General features: G+C 37.6%; 1 protein-coding gene across 2 annotated transcripts in view; it reads left to right on the plus strand.

Moving 5' to 3' along the window:
- The window catches only part of PRKN (parkin RBR E3 ubiquitin protein ligase), a 789,393-nt gene that overhangs the window by 670,985 nt on the left and 100,541 nt on the right, over positions 1 to 17,867 (plus strand). The gene's annotated exons all lie outside the window — the stretch shown is intronic.

Consider the following 17,867-nt stretch of genomic DNA (forward strand, 5'->3'; position numbering starts at 1 on the left):
AGAGGTCAGATCATATGGATCAGTAGATTTTTTGGCACTAGAAAAAACAGGTGATTTACAAGAATCAAGCTTTGAGAGAAATAGAAATATGTAGAGAAAAACCTATTAAATGTTAGGTCAGAGTAACTAACTGATGCTTGTACTAAGTGACTCTTTCCATGGTTGATATTATTACTGAATTCCATGAAGGCTATGAGAGAAGAGAAAATATCTATATTTATAAAATATTATCATGCTCTTGCTGTTGTCTTTCCCGTGGAAAACGCACTTTTTATTGCAGTTTTGATGTTGCCCAAACTGATACCATGGAAGAATAATAGTTTGCCGAACTAGGAAGTCACAGTAACTTGTCTTCTGTGAGTAGGTTAGCATCTGTCGACCTTGGTAAAACTTCCTATCTGTCCATGCAGTGGTGCATGTAAAACAGAGTACTCCCCAGACTCACTGGGCAGGCAGTGGGCTATAAAATAAAGCAGAAGGTAGGAAAGTAATAAGAAACAAGACTGAGTAAACAAAAAGAAATGCCAGTGGATTAACTATTAGGGATTGGCTAAATAGGATAAAATCGCACATAATTTTTACTCTGCTCTCTGCCTTGAAGTGATAAAAATCAAACTGTGTTTTGCAGCTTCATTCATCATCATTCTGAATCTGCAAATGCCCTGTAAATAAGGTGTACATAGCATAAAGGATTGATGTATTGCCTGGTTTAGCAAACTGCTCTGTTTCCTTTTATGGACTCTGTGCTGTGCTTGCTAGTGACCAGATCTGCAGCCTGCAGTTTAACCTCACCCTTTGTTTTGAATTATGTGACATCTTGAACATTAGGGGGTACAAATCACTGATGCTGAAATGAGAAGCAAGAGACTGGTCTGTAAGCCAGCTTTTGGTAACATTAAGGCCCTTCATCAGAATATATTAAGGAAAAGGGTGAAAATACATGTGTTTGAATCTTTCTTTGCACCCTGACAAATGATAACCTCAAGGAAGATTTGTCACAGAAGATTTCCTGTGGTGAGGGTTCTAGCACTGACATCAGCTGCCTGTGAGAAAACTAGCTGAAGGTAAGGATCCACCTGCAAGGACAACAAGACAGTTAGAAAAGCTATTTATTTCTACTCTGTTTTCTGTAGTCACTTCGAGTATTTTCTGTTCAGAAAGTTAAACTATGGTGGGTTTTTTTCCCCAGACAAAACCTGGCTTTTTTTAGTGTGAAGGCCTTCCACTCTTCCTTATGGAATCCAGGAACATCCACTTCAGAGCTCTGCATTCCCTCACAGGTGTACACAATGATTTATAGGCTCAAAGAAAGGCCCAAGATGAAGAACCTCCCTTTTCTCCATCCAAATAAAGGTAGCAAAAGATACCTTTCAATGCTTACCTGTACAGTTTATGTTAGAGACATGTTCCTTGTTGAAGCTGGTAAGCAAAGAAATAACGAAGCCAATGTGAATCTGGAGATTCTCTATGAATATCTGCGTCATCCTTTAAACTATACTTTAGATATGTACAGTCTCTTTTGGTGTATTTAAACCTCTGTCTTTGGGTAAAGTTCCAAGTTGATAACATAGTGCTAACAGCAGACATTACATCTGATATCAATGGTCTATTTTTCACCCAAAAGCCCTTGTAGAGAAATAGTTGTCTGCTGCACAGAACAAACTGATTGTTCAGGTCTGAATTGCAGTATAAGGGTAGCTAACAACTGTCAAGTAGACAAGGATTTTGATTAACTGATGAGATGGATCAAGGGAGGGAGGAGGGATAGGTTTTCAAGAGAAAGTCGAGACAGTAAATGAAAAGGGTTTTCAGCAGCCATTTTAGAAAAGGAGAGGCAGAAAAAGCCAAGTAGGGAATAAACTGGCAACCAGGGAGTGAAGCAAAAGAAATATTCCATTATTCAGAGAGAAAACTGTGTGAGGCAGTGGCAACCGTGTAAGTACTTCAACCAAGTGTGAAAGAGCATTCAAAAATGAACAGGTAACTGAGTCAGGCTAGGATACAGACATTTTGCCTTCCTCAGTTTCTTTCTCCCGTATGTGAAACGAGGAACTAGAATCTCTTTTTGCAAAGTCATTGCTATTGGTGTCAAAGCTAAATGTGAGTCTCCAAGAGAGTGCTCTTAATTTGCTAAAAGGTCCTTTGAGAAAGTTAAAGATGGTGGATTTTGCTTTGTCTCCGGAAATTTGGAAACAACAATATGTGGGGCCCAGAAACAGCCTGGTAAATATTTAGACAGAACTGTACCAAAAAGGTGAGGAGAGAGGTTTAAATTTAAGCATCTCCATATGTACCCACTGCAGTCAGGCACTGCTATCTATTCAGGCTTTCAGGAAAAGAAATAAAACAAGAAGAGAGATTTATTTTCACTTGAAAAGTAGCGTGCAGATATCTTTTTAATGATTATGAATAGTCCTCACCCAAAACCATGTTGTGGTAACACTGACTGACCTCACCCTTGCCTAATCTTTCATATTTTTTATCATTATCTATAAACATATTAATTGATTTACCAAGATATTACCATTATACACTGTTGTTCTACTTTCATTACTATGCATCAGACCTATGTTACTAACTTTTATTGCTCAGATATAAAATTTTGACATATTTAATACGAGAAAACAGCAACAAAACATAGAAGACAGTACATATTGTACCAGCTGGCCAGGGTACAGGAGAAGCTGTGATAATCAAGGCATACAAAAGCTCTATGAATAAAACATTTTTGTCTTGTTTTATATTATACTGGCATATTATTTCCTGCATATTAAAGAAAAGTTTGGAGTTAAAAGCAGGTTAGAATGGAGCTTCAGAAAGGACTGTACTACTTGTTTTTTAAAAAAGTATCCCTTGGTTTGTACACATACAGCTCATGTGTCTTGCAAAACATCTCCTGTCAATATCTTTCAATACGATGATAACCCACTAATGTGTGACTGCATCCCAACCCTTGCTCCACAACAGTATAAACATTTTGCAGCATACAATATCAGTTGACCTATCCCTTGGAATGGGGTGAGATGGGAGATTGGGGATAGTGGAGATAGAGCCTCTGCCGGTCTCTTCCACTTAGGTTACTCATTCCTAGCATAATCTATATGAGCAAAAAGAAGAATGTATTTTCAGAGATCCTCTGTTGCTTGATAATCCCATGCTAGGAGACCTGACTCTTGAAGGTTCATGGAGGTCCTGAGAGCACTTTAAACTATCCTAAGGTCTGGATGACGATTTAAATGGTATTAAGAACAAACTGTCATAATTGATGTTTTTGTGGCCCTCCATTCATATCCACTAATGTGAAACTCCAGTCCGCAAGCGAGTACTCAACCTTACTGTGTTAAATGTGCAATGATAAAGGAAGTTTTATAGCTTTGTGAAGGGAGCACAAAATTTGGGGTTATTTCACCTCTTTTACACTGTATTTACTGTTCTGTAAGCATAATGCCACTGAAGAACATCAAGATTTCACTAAAGATGTGTTTCCTTCTAGGATAGGTGAAATTTTAAGCCTGCAGACTGCAAGAGGTCCCTGAAAAATCAATAGATATAAATAGCATGTCTTCCTTATAAATAGAATTCCTAGACCATTGTATTACATAGAACAAAATCCCTAAGGCATTTTCACTCTTCCCAGCAATTTTTTCCCATTGATTTCTTCTTGCATTCTTCTTCCATGGCTAAGGAAGCACATGTCAAAAGCAATTACAGCATATTTGTAGCATTAATAATTGTCTGCCTTTTCAGAAAGCTTAATAGAATAGAGGACACTCTAAAATAGTTACATGAGAACTGCAATACACATTCCTGTTGTTTGCAAAGCTCTTTTTGTGGTTCATTATCTCCTGTTCATGCATCTCCTAGCATGCACATTTCATCTTCAGTGATGTCTTTGTTAAGCACAATAATACGCGTGTACCCTGAATAATTGGGAAGAATATTTTGTTTTGAGGAGACAAATCTGAATTGTAAAAGTTCCAAGCAACAAGTTCATACCCACTTAATTTTCATAAATCAAATGATGATTTTGTTAGTTGGGTGTGTCCTTCTAAACTTTTGGAGTGGTGTTGTTTATTTTAGGGTTTTATATCTCAGTTATAGTGCTATGTGAGTGCACCTATACTCCCTTTGGAACCTGAACTAGTTCACAAATACTATTTCAGAACTATTTCATATGTATGAAAGTGCATAATAGTTTGTAAGAGTACCCCAGTCTAGAAGTGAAAAGTAGTTTCCACATCTGGCAGTTATGTTTTTTGTTGTAAAGTTCAGCTCTAATGCAATGTGATGTCATGATCAGCATGTACTTTCTTTGTGCAATTTCTATCCCTCTTGTGTCTGGTTTTGCCACATTATTCCACATAATATTGCTCAATCAAAATGTTTGAAAGTCTGACTAACCTAAAAGACTTTATTTTCAAACTGAGATGTAGGTATAAATGTTCCATTCAAGACGTGCTTTGCTTCTTCATTAGCAGGAAAATCTTGAATGTATGTAAAGAGAAAATAGTCACCTTTTAAAGTACTCCAAGATATAAAGATAGTCAAGATGAATAGTGGTAATTCAAGATAATCTTTGAAGATACATGCACTAAAATAATCTTTTTAATTTTATAATGAGATGAATAAAAGGTAGTGGGTGAAGAAGGGCTCTGTACACAACGATCTGAATTTTTGTCTGAGTTTTAAGATGGGAATGAAAGTTGAAGCAGGAGCAGAAATAAGAGGCCCCAAGGTTTTGAAAAATGGAGGAATAATTCAGAAAAGACAAGACCTTAGACCTTTATGTCATTTGCAAAACACTAAAATGGAAATAGGAGGTATCTGCTATCCTAGTACCCCTAGTAAAATTGGTTACTCTTTGTTATTACATTTCAGGTATCTGTCCTTGTTCCATATGTCATTAAATTTGTGCTTTTAAGGAAATTCACCAGAAGACTGTTACCAGGATAAGGTAATAGCTGAAGATATTGCTGAGATTAAGAAACCAACTCACAACAGGAGTGTTTCATAATATTGTATAGGGAGTTTTTGAAGGTGAATGAAAATGAGACAGACATTTTCTATTATTGCTAAATGCTGAGTTGCTAGCATTGCACCACAAGCTCTAAGCAATAATCATGTATTGCTTTCTTGTATTGAGTGGGCACTCTAGTCTTTAGAAAGTGGAATTCCATCTTGTTGACATATTATGCTTCAGTAGCTAAGCAAGATGTTTCATTGCTAAAATATGACAGGCTTTCTCAGGCTGACCAAAATTCTTTTTGGATTTGTAGTTCTTTTCTGGTAATATTTGATGGGGTTTAAAACGAACTGTGAAAACATGGGGCTTTTTAAAATGTGGTAAAATGTTAATGTTTTAATAAAATGTTTACCCCAGAATAGCACTGTACAATTAACAAGCAATGTATTGCTGTCAAGGTGCATTATTTCCATTGCCCGTATCTTGCAGTGCTGCAATTCACTGATCTGGTGACTGATATGAAACTCAACTGTCATCAGTGAATGGATAAAGCAATCTAGAGAATGTTTCCATATTAATAACATGGACCACATTAGTTCATAGCAAAAGCAAAACAAATACTTTTTATATGGAGGACAAATCTAGTACTTGCATTTGGTTCAATAGGTAGAAGAATAACTGCTTTTTCCTTTACATCCCGAATCACAGAGAACCTAGCTAGTAAAATAATGTTAGAAAACACCATGTGAGTCTCTTCACCTCTAACTGAGCTAGAATTGAAACTTCATTAGCTTTGTCTGCTAAATATCCAGAATAGTATAAAGTCAAGTTCTTGCCTGTAAAGGTAAGTCAAAACTGGACACACAGATCTAGGAACTAGAGAGGATAAAACTGGTCTCTGTGAATGTAAATCAGCTCAGACTGGGATTTATAAACCAATGTTTTGCAGAAGATAAATGGTCCCAATTTTACCAATTTGTCTGAAATAGGAATGAGATAAAATTGCAAGCATGTGAGACCCTTTTTAAATTGAGGGCTGAGATAAAATAGGAGTTGGGTTTGAAATCACATTAGTAGTTGATTTTAGCAGTTATCAACTAAATCTTAGTCCTTGTAAACTGCTCAATCAAACAGTCCCCTGGAAGGGTGCTAGGGATTTTCATATTAGAGATACTAAACACTCAACTGTCACTTATTCAATATTTAGATTCCAGAGCTGAAACGAGCTGGGCTTCAAATTTCTTCATCTGTGGAGAGAGAATAACATTTTACAGTAGATGAAATGCAAAATTGTGCACAATTTAAAATATTCACAACTTACTGTAGATTGATTTTATCACATAGACTTGGAAAAACAGCTTCAAAAAAAGTACCTTCTCTGCTCGACTGTGATTCCTTTCTTAGGTACCCACTGAGTATATCATACTGTGATGCTCAGGTCAGGATTAAATTGATAACCAAATTTGAAGGAGAAGTCAAAATTTTCTCTCAGGTCTCGTTGGCCAGGACTTGACATTCTGTGCCAAAGTTGGTGGATGAGCTACATACTGTCTCCAGGAATTCTGGGGGCATTTCTCACCTAGAAATACCCTGTTATTGCAAGAGCCTCAGAGCAATAGAAGTCTTTGTCTATTTTGGTCTATGCCTGTGGCACACTACAGTTTGGTCTCTTGACGACTGAAGTGCTCTTGTCTAATTAAAATAATTGGGCTCCATGTAGCAGTACCTGGGTGATATTTAATGGCTTATGATGCTCAGGAGATTATATTAGATGAACTCATAATTCTGTCAAGCCTTAAATATAATGGAAGTTTATGACTGGAGACGACTCGGAACTACTTTTTTCTTACTACTCCTCATCAACAAAGTGCCTAGAAATATGTCTGACAGTCAGGGGACAATGTTTTATCATGTGGCCCATCAGGAAAGGCATGGAGTACAACAGTAGGAGAGAAGGGGAAATAAACTGTTTATGGGAATCTCCAGTTAATTCTGCATGTATAGGAAATGGAGCTCTGTCTTCTGACTTCATATTCCACTTACATACAGAGTAAGATTATTCTGCATTCTATGACAGAGAAACACTTAGCACATGATGAAGAAGTGTAGCCATTTTAAACCAACCTGTATTTCCTTCAGCTAATGAATTAAAAAATCCTGGTGATAACAGTCTTTCCCAGACCACAAGAGGTGGCTAAGCTTTCCTGCTTATACAGTTCATATACTGACTGCAGTTTTGTAATCGATAAGACGAATACAAATAAATTTGTAAATTAGCAGAACTAGGGGTTAATGGAAGATTTGGTATGAATAAACAGATCTATCACTGAGTCACTGGAGGGGGAACAATAATGCAATCAGCAGAGGATATGCTGCCTGAGAATGGCAGCCACCGAGGGCAGGATTCTAATTGTGTAAGAGGCTTATTTGAGCAATCTTCTAAAAACTTTCTCAGGAAAGAGAAACACCAGCTGAATGCAGAAAATCACTTATAAATAAAAAGGAAAATAAATATGAATCAAAGTAAGCCTATTTATTGCCTTTCATATGAAGTTTCATATGAAGGCCTCCTGAGGCGCTTTGGATTGTATTATTGCATTATTGTAAAAAGCAAGAGCCGCTTAATCAATGAGAAACGATGGAGTAAAAAGATAGGACCAGAACAATAAGATCTTAGATTAGAATGAATCTATTGACTGGCATTTGTAGCTTAGCCAGGGAAAAAATTCAAAGTTCTGAATGCTAAAGAAAAAATGTCCTCATTATGTGTCTAGTATAATTCTTGCCTGTAGCCCAACTCAAAAGTAAATCACAAGGCTTATAAAGTGAGCAGCTCACATAGATACAAAAAAAAAAAAAAAAAGCATTGATTTCTACAGCTTTTGTGGCACTTGTAGTCTTCATGTCATTGGATGTCAGCATAAAAAAGTACAATACAGATTTGGGGTTTAAGTCTATTCTGTTTAAGTACAAATATGGAAAGCAGCAGTTTGTGTCAGTTTGGAATTAACAAGTAATGACAATTTTTTTTTTTTTTTTTTACTAAAAGGCGTACCCCAATTAAAAATGTTTGCAAGTTTTTATATTTCTCCATTAGCTGATCAAAGAAATGCCTGAACAGTTCCTTTCTTAAATTTACCTTGACTCTGAAATATGTAAAATCTCTGTTGGTCAGCCAGGCTCTTGGGTCATTCTTTCAAGGCTACAACAGTATTTTCTATGTGGAGGTCATAAAATGGTTACATACTGAGATTGTGAAACTCTTTGTGATAAAAAATGGGATGGCACAAAATGCAGAGTACAAGAATACCATAGGGGGAGGGGCCATAGAAAATCTAGGGGTAGTGTTCATTAACACTTCCCTGAAGAACATCTTTTCTGTGAAGACAGAAGTTGTCTACAGCTTCTCAGTGTTCCTCTTGGGCTTACAGCTGTGTAGGATTTCTTCCTGGACCTTTAAGCAAAAGCTCTTTTAGTCACCTTTTTGTAATTACAACAGTATGTCTGTGGAATGAAGCAAAGTGACTGCTTGTCTTTTCACCAGTACAAGATAACTATTTTTCATTGCACGTGTTGCATTATTTCCGTGTACTATATAGAACCAAGATTGACTGGGCACTTTGTAATGCATCTGGTTGGGCTACATTCCTTGAAGAGTAGGAGGAAAATGGCATTAAAAAGATTTTAAATTTAACTAAATGTAATTTTCTTACAGAAAATAAGCAACTTTTTAAAATAACATTAAGTATCATAGAATCATAGAATCACAGAATCATAGAATCATAGAATGGTTTGGGTTGGAAGGGACCTTAAAGATCATCTAGTTCCAACGCCCTTGCCATGGGCAGGGACATCTTCCACTAGACCAGGTTGCTTAAAGCCCCGTCCAGCCTGGCCTTGAACACTTCCAGGGAGGGGGCAGCCACAGCTTCTCTGGGCAACCTGTTCCAGTGCCTCACCACCCTCACAGTAAAGAATTTCTTCCTTCCATCTAATCTAAATCTACCCTCTTTCAGTTTAAAACCATTACCCCTCATCCTATCACTACACTCCCTGATAAAGAGTCCCTCCCCATCTTTCCTGTAGCCCCCTTTAGGTACCAGAAGGCCTCTCTAAGGTCTCCCCAGAGCCTTCTCTTCTCCAGGCTGAACAACCCCAACTCTCTCAGCCTGTCCTCATAGGGGAGGTGCTCCAGCCCCCTGATCATCTACATGGCCTCCTCTGGACCTGCTCGAGCAGGTCCATGTGCTTCTTATGTTGGGGGCCCCAGAGCTGGACACAGGACTCCAGGTGGGGTCTCACAAGAGCAGAGTAGAGGGGGAGAATCACCTCCCCCGACCTGCTGGCCACACTTCTCTTGATGCAGCCCAGGATGCAGTTGGCTTTCTGGACTACAAGCGCACATTGCTGGCTCATAGTCACATTTTCCATCCACTACTGCCCCCAAGTCCTTCTCTGCTGGGCTGCTCTCAATCCACTCTTTTCCCAGCCTGTATTTGTGCTGGGGATTGCCCTGACCCATGTGCAGGACCTTGCACTTGGCCTTTTTGAACTTCATTAAGTTCTTATGGGCCTACCTCTCAAGCCTGTCCAGATCCCTCTGGATGGCATCCCTTCCCTCCAGGGTGTTGACCGCACCACACAGCTTGGTGTCGTTGGCAAACTTGCTGAGGGTGCACTCAGTCCCACTGTCCATGTCACCAACAAAGATGTTAAACAGCACTGGCCCCAACACCGACCCCTGAGGAACGCCACTCGTCACTGCTCTCCACTTGGGCATTGAGCTGTTGACCGCAACTCTTTGAGTGTGACCATCCAGCCAATTCCTTATCCACCAAGTGGTCCATCCATCAAATCCATGTCTCTCCAATTTAGAGACAAGGATGTCATGTGGGATGGTGTCAAATGCTTTGCACGATTCCAGGTAGATGGCATCAGTTGCTCTTCCCTTATCCACCAGTGCTGTAACCCTGTCATAGAAGGCCACCAAATTCATCAAGCACGATTTGCCCTTAATGAAGCCATGTTGGCTGTCAGCAATCACTTCCTTATTTAGCATGTGCCCTAGCATAGTTTCCAGGATGATCTGCTCCATGATCTTGCCAGGCACAGAGGTGAGACTGACTGGCCTGTAGAAGACAGTTATTCTGAGATCAACTTTCCTCATCAGTACTACTTGGGTAAGTTATCTAATAATGGTGTCACATGCAGAACTATTATTTCAAAACCATTTCAAAGAGATAGCAAAGCCAGCATTCCACAATCAAAGCTGATTTTGAAGTGCTGAAACAAAGCTGATTTTCAATTATCAGAGTCCAAAAAAAGCATCTGAAAACTGTCTTGATTGCTGCAAAACTGCTATCTTTTCATGTTGGATAACTCAAAACAAATAGATGATGCTTATGAAGCTTCAAAGAAAAATCCACTTCTAACAAATCATAAGCATAAAAAACTCTCTGCCTGAAAGAGAATAACCAGGAAAAGTTATAAGCTTGTGAAAGTGAGTTTAGAATGCAAGTTACATCTCAATCTCAACAGTGATATTAAGGTCACTAAGCTGTAATAGAGGGAGTAAAGAAAATCTTGCAAAGTCAAGGGCGAACTATGAAAATAAAATAAAATGAAAATATAATGACCAAATTAAATAAAAGGCCTCCCTTACACAGTAAACTAATAATACTCTTAATGAAATGCAAGGACATAGATTTGGAGAACAATGACTAACTGTAATTCAGTGGGAAATAATAGAAAACCAGAATGCAGTATGTGCTCATAAAACCATCATAAGGGAGAAGAAAAGGGAAAATTCTAACAGGGATAATATATTACATCTGTGAATGGAGGCCTTGACTATGGGCAGAAAATCATGGGTGGATAACCAAGTCTCGGTTAACTCCATTTAATCCCTATATTTCTCAAAAATTAAACCATTCATACCCTTCAATTATATTTTTTTTCAAAAGCTCTCACGTTAAATTAGGTGACAATCACTACCATGATAGAAAATCTGTTCTACTGACACTCGAAAGACATAGCAAAGACATAAAGAGTAAGGTTTAAAGGTACTGGTGGCTCACTTGTTCAGACTAAGTGAGCAATAAAATAGCTTGGTTAGTCTGGGCATTGTTTCCATTAAATATATCAAATAGAAGTAGTATGTTTTGTACTTATTTCTGTCATTTTCTCTTTTATGCCAGTGAAAATGCTCACATATGTAATACCAAGTAATGAGAATGGCTTAAAAATGCCAGATCAAAACTGCAATCCACCAGGTCCCCACTGGAGATGGAGGAGGAGTAATAGGAAAATGAGGGCAACAAGGAAGCAGCCTTAAGGTGAGGTCTGAGTAGACCTGGTGGGATCTTTCTGAGTATGCAAAACTCTCACAGGGGCACCAATATCTTCACGCCTTCTCTTGACTTGAAGAGTGAGTAACTGCTCCTGCATTTTGTGGGGACAGCCTGGAAGGAGACAACAGGAACATTAAGTTGCCTCCTCTGCTGAGAGCTGTGACTTTCTGTGAGGCTCTGGTTGTTTGCTTGGTCCCTAGTGAGCAGGTGGAGATGGAGAATAACAGTTAGTAAAGTGGTGGTTTTTTCCAGAGACCCCTAGCAGAGTTTGAAAATGTATATTCTATAGGATAATCTATAATTTCTTAAATCCTTTGATGGCTGGGCCTGGCATAAAGGAGTAAAAGTGCAGATTAGAGTATATGTGCCTTGGCTGTGCATATCCAGAATCATGGGAAACTGCCTGCCAAATCTTTGTATAAATGAAGATGGAATTGGGATGCTTATATCATGAACTGTGGCTAGAAATTGCAGTGCGTGGGTGTAAAACGAGCAGTAGGGGGACCATAAGTGTGTACAGAGTGAGTGGGCTATTAAGTGCATGAAAGCTTTAAATGTACAAGCGTTAGATGTACAAAGAGCAGCTCAGCCACATGACCATGATATTTTGCATGAGTTCCTGGTCATTGCAGAAGTTTTGTGAAAATGTATATTGATTAGAACCTACCAGATTTTGTGTTTTCAAGTATCTACAGTTATCATATTTTAAAATTCATTACACTGACAGGAAGCTTTTTTGGGGCATGAAGTAATTACCTAAAGTTATTCAGGAAAGTGTTTCAGATTTTGAGATGGAAAAAAATGTGGCTGCCAAACAGTAGCATGCTCTGAGCTAGTAACTCACCATATCCTCCTATCAAAGGAGTGAAAACAACTGGTAATTGGTGAGTTAAATAAATCAAAGAGGAAATAAAGTTAGCAATAAATGTACAATACAATAATAGCTTTTATATGCTGCTGTGGTTCTCACCAGTGGTGTTTTCATAATATGCATCACAAGTTTCACTGTTCAGGAAAACACATTAGTGTTTTTGAATTGTTTTTATTATAAGCCATGCAAATAATGTTTGTCCCAGTGGGATGTGACATTAATTATTAGCAAAAGATCTCTTACATGATTTCAGTCAACAGAGAACGAACAGTTCAATCTTTATTTTCAGAGTGCAACATATATTCAAAACTGCATATATTCAAAACTGCATATTCAAAACTGCATTAAAAAACATTTAACCCATGCAGAGTATTCCTGCTGAAGAGGTGACACATGGCAGAAATAAATTACCCTAATAACATTTGCAAATGTTTCATGATCTCAGAAATGTTATCTGTGTAATTCAAACATGTTCTCCTTTGTTTCAGAAAAAAACAGTATTTAAATTCTTTCCTATGGATGGCCAGTGGCCAACTCCTGAAATAAAAAAATTTCATTCTTTTAGAGATGGAATTTTTTAGAATAAATCCCCTAGACAAAAGCAAACAAAAAATCAGTCAAACAAAACATCATTCTTCAAGTGAAGCAAGAGGAAAACAGTGACTTCTGGAAAGTAGAAATAAGCAAACTTGGGTAACTGTTAAGAAATCAGTTCTAAGGAGAAAAAGGGACCTGACAATTCAGTAAAGAAATCATATAAAGGGCACAATGGTAAATTATCTCAGTGTAAAAGAGGACTAGGAAGGCTAAGGAAGAACAGACTTGCTTGAACAATGATCTTTTTTATGAACTGAAAAGTAAGAAAGAAATACATAAAGATTTTAAACAGGTTGTATCACTAGGAACAGCTAGAATAATAGAAAACACACAGGGACAAAGTCAGAAAGTGAAAGACATGAAATAAAATACTTTTAATATAACGTCTACCAAACAATATTCAGAAAGCTTTCCATAAAGAAGTAGTAGAAACAGTAACATGAAAGGTCAAGGAAGGTGTTGGTTGGCTTCTCATGAGAGAGGAAAATGTATCATTAAACAGCTCCAAGAAGGCAAAAGTGTTTACTTGTTTTGCTTCAATCTTAATTTAAAAGGTCAAACCTGCTCAGATGGTTAGCAGACCTAAAACCAGTCAAACAGAATTAAAAATACCAGCTGTAGTGGGGAAAGGACGGGCTAAGGACATGTTTTCAAATCAGCTGGGCCTGATGAAGTTTTTCCTGTGGGAATGGCTGAAGGAAATCCAGAACATTAATGGTCACTTCTAAGAATATGGGTAGGGAAGATTTTGGAAAAGGTGAAAAGATTAATTCTATGTCTAAAAAGAGGAAAAAAGGGAACTTGAGACTTACAGACCAGTAGGTTTAACTTGAATTCCTGAGGGAAAACTGTTGCAAATAATCAAACTACTGTTAATTACCTAGAGGACAAAAAAAGAAAGTCGCAGGAAGCATGGATTTAGCAAGAGTTTATCACATCAATCTAACTTTGTTATGCTAGAGTAACAGGATTTGTGGGTAGGAGGGAAGTGGATGATGTCATCTATATTGAAGCGAGTAGAGCTCCTCACATTGTTTCATATGAAATTCCTGTAGGCAAACTAGGAAATACAAGATTAGATCATAATTTCATTAGGTGGATACATGTCGTGGTTTAACCCCAGCAGGCAACTAAGCACGACAGAGCTACTCGCTCACTTCCCCCAATGGGATGAGGGAGACAATCAGGAGGCTAAAAGTGAGAAAACTCTTTGGTTGAGATAAAGGCAGTTTAATAAGTAAAGCAAAAGCTGCGCACACAAGCAAAGCAAAACAGGGAATTCATTCACCACTTCCCATTGGCAGGCAGGTGTTCAGCCATCTCCAGGAAAACAGGGCTCCATAACACATAACGGTTACTTGGGAAGACAAAAGCCAGACATGTCCCACTTCCTCCTCCTTCCCCAGCTTTATTTGCTGAGCATGGCATCATATGTTATGGAATATCCCTTTGGTCAGCTGGGGTCAGCTGTCCTGGTTGTGTCCCCTCCCAACTTCTGTGCACCCCCAGCCTGCTCACTGGTGGGGCAGTGTGAGAAGCACAAAAGGCCTTGACTCTGTGTGAGCGCTGCTCAGCAGTAATGAAGACATCCCTGAATTATCAACACTGTTTCCAGCATAAATCCAAAACATAGCCACGTGCCAGCTACTTTGAAGAAAATTAACTCTATCCCAGCCAAAACTGTCACAATACATAATAGGTTGGAAAGCTGTGTATAAACTATTTATCAGCATTTTGCAATCAAAGTAGAGGGGTGTTTCAAATCTGTCCTGAGGTTAACAGGTTTTAATATTTTCTCTGATGCCTTGATGAATGATTATAGTGTAAGGTTGTTAAATTTGCATAGGATATGTAGCTGGGGAGCAGCAAACAGTTTGGAACTTGATAGCAATTCACTAAGGATAAATGTAAAGTTTCTATACTTAGACAAATACAAGCAGCTGCATGTTATGAGAGAATAAATGCTTAGAGAGACAGCAACATGGCAAAAGATGATCTGGGAACTGCAATGGATCACAATCTGATCTTGAGTCAACAGTATGGTGGTGTGAAAAAGGCAAATGCTGGACTGAGGTGTATAAATCGCAGTAATTATTTCTCCTAATCAAAAAGAACATATTAAATGTACAGTGAGGAAACCTGAACCTGAACAATAGCCCTATTTTTCTTTCTGATGTTATGACTCATTTAAAGAAGGAAGATGTCCATTTAAAAAATGCTCCTTATCCAAGAAGAGGGTCTTTTTTCTACCCTCTTCCCAGTCCATTTGGTTTTGAAGAAAATAAACTGGTGAGATGTGCCATCAATTTTCTCCGTATCTGCTTGACTCTCTGCTCGTTCCAATCTTTAGCAGACTTTGCTCTAGAAATACTGAGTCCCAAATAAAAGCCAGCTGAAACAGATAAAATCTAGTAAGTGTGATATTGCAGAATGCTTATATGCTGTCAGGAACTAACATACATAAACCTAAGGAGAGTTCATACCCCTGGTGGCTTTCTAAATACTGCTTTACAGAAAGCCAGTCCTAGCTCAGAGTGTCATTAGTTCTTTCTCCTCTCTTGTGAGTTCCCACTGCCAGAATTTGATTAGATAATCTTTTTTCTTCGAATAGCCAGCTGCTTATGAAATGACACTGCTGATACTTCATGATAACACAGAATAAACTAGCCACTGTGTCATAAAATCACTGTGGACATTTTATGAGGAAAGAAGCATTCAACTTAACCTTTGAAAAAGGAATCTGTCTCGTTTCTACAGTCCACAGTTTCAGAGCTCCCAAATGTTTGAGCCATCTCCCAGCTCTTTGGACAGTCTGGAAATGCCATAGGAAAGCCCACACTCTACTCAGACCCGTTCTGCTATTGATTTGATTAAAAATTTTCATGGAAACTGTGGAATTTGATGCATAGAAAGGAAGGAAACTGTCCAGCTGCCTCCATATACAGAAGTGATATTAGAATAAAAGAGAATCAGGAAAGGTATCAGTCACCAAGGCCTTCACTTGTCTTTTTTCTCTTAGCAAAGATTATTCACATTTTACGCCCCATAAATCTCACCATTATTTTATTGTATTTTCCCTTGAATATTTATTAAAGTGGGAAAGCAAGTCACCATCACCAAGATCCAGAAACTTTTGTATGCATACTAGTTCTTCAGTGCTGTTTTCTCCTCTGTCCTTTGGACCAACCTACTCCTTGTAGGATTCTTTCTCAGAATTAATGATGCATAACTGTGCTCTGTATGTGTGTGTAGGTGCATGTGGGTTTTCCGTGCCTTTTTGTACTACTTCAATTCTATCATTTGTCTTGTGGTTTCACCCCCTCACCCCTTCCTTACCAAATTCTATAAAAACCACATTTGAAGAAAAGCCTCCAGAGCTGTTATCAAGCAAGTGAAGAATTATTTCAGTCTTTCTTTCTGAGGTGTTTTCAAGTAACTTTGCTTTAAAACAGAAAAATACCCTCCTTTTTTTGGTTTTTTTTTTTCAAAATTTCATATTTATCTTAAAACTTCCGAGTACAGTTAGATTCACTTAATTCCCTCCATATTTTATTTGTAGTATAGTGGTTCTTTAGGACTTAGTTATTCATGTAGCATTTCTATTTCTTGTGTGTATGTGTTCTTTTACCTTTCTTTGTGTATGGTTTATTTTCTTCCCTTGTACAATCCTCTCAAATGCAGCACTTACCTCAAGTATTATTATTACTGTTTTTAAATAACCTTTTTCCTGCTGCATTAATTCATTGAAGACATTTTTCACAGTGTCTCCATTTTATCTTTTTATTGAGACTTTCCTGTGATTTTACACAGAGAACAATGCGTGCATATACACAATGCAGCAAAAAAATGGATTTTGGAACATTTGCAGGCAGCAGAGAAGTCATATTCATTTAAAGGTACTTCTGTAGTACATCTGTGTTTTCTATGGCATTTTACCTTGTGATATTTTTATTTTGTGACTAGTATAATCCCCTTCATAGACCTTCATTTTATTTTAGTATTCATTATACAGTTGCAATGAGACTTTGTCATTAATTTTTTCAGACTTCTGTAGCCAAACATTTCTATTTGAATATGCTGAGTAAGGAAAAGTGGAGTGGAATATTATTCATATCTGAGTTTCCTTGTCATGTGGGGCTTGTTTAAAATAGTGACCCAAACCAGATAAAACAAATTTGAAAATCCAGTTGTCACACTTCATTTAATCTGTTTTCATATTAGGATTTTGGGAGGTTTTGCCATTGCCAAAGGCAGGTTATCATAAATAGAAGTTGCAAAAATATTTAAGTGACAGCAATCAGGAGACACAACTTATTTTTTCAAAGTTTCTTCAATAGTTAAGAAGGTGGTTTTGCACATATGCATATATGGTAACTATGACCAGTTGATGGAACTTGCACAGAAATATTAAGAGCAGCAAGGACACTTTATCTTTCTGATACCAGTGTGACTAATCTCTTGTTATAAGCTAGAAGTGTATTTAGGAATTGAGTTAATTTCTTAGGTTTTGTATGGACTCATTCATTTGACTATGTCTAAAAACGCATATTAAAGCATGTATTTTTCTCAAGCATCTGAAAAGATTTATTTTTGGTTCCCAAAGAATGGTTATGTGCCTTGAAAGCAATATCTCTAGAAATATAAACCTAACTTCTGAAAGTAATATGTTATTAATATTTAACAAAATTATGTCACTTTATGATTATTTCTGATGCAGTTGTGACTGGTATTTTAAACCTTGATCATCTGGCAGAAGGAAAAAACTAATGGCAATCTTAACTGGGAGTTTCCTTTTGCCTTAATGTCAGTTTTGGCATTGGCTACTTTCATTTGTCTGGTAGTCTGCTTTGATTGTTTGATTATTCTGAGTGATTCACACTGACACCAAGATCTTAATAATGATAGGACCTCCTTGCATGCTATGCTGTTTTCACTCAGGTAGGAAGAATCTTTTCTAGAGAATTATTAGCTGTTCATATATGGCCTTTTTTAGATCTGATCTTTTGTGACTAGCCTTGGAAAGCTTTTTTCCTTTGTACTCTTTTAAACTTGAAAACATTATATAGTGAAGAAAAATTAGAATTGA

This window comes from Strix aluco, chromosome 3 (genome assembly GCF_031877795.1).
Source record: "Strix aluco isolate bStrAlu1 chromosome 3, bStrAlu1.hap1, whole genome shotgun sequence".
NCBI classification, from domain to species: Eukaryota; Metazoa; Chordata; class Aves; order Strigiformes; family Strigidae; genus Strix; species Strix aluco.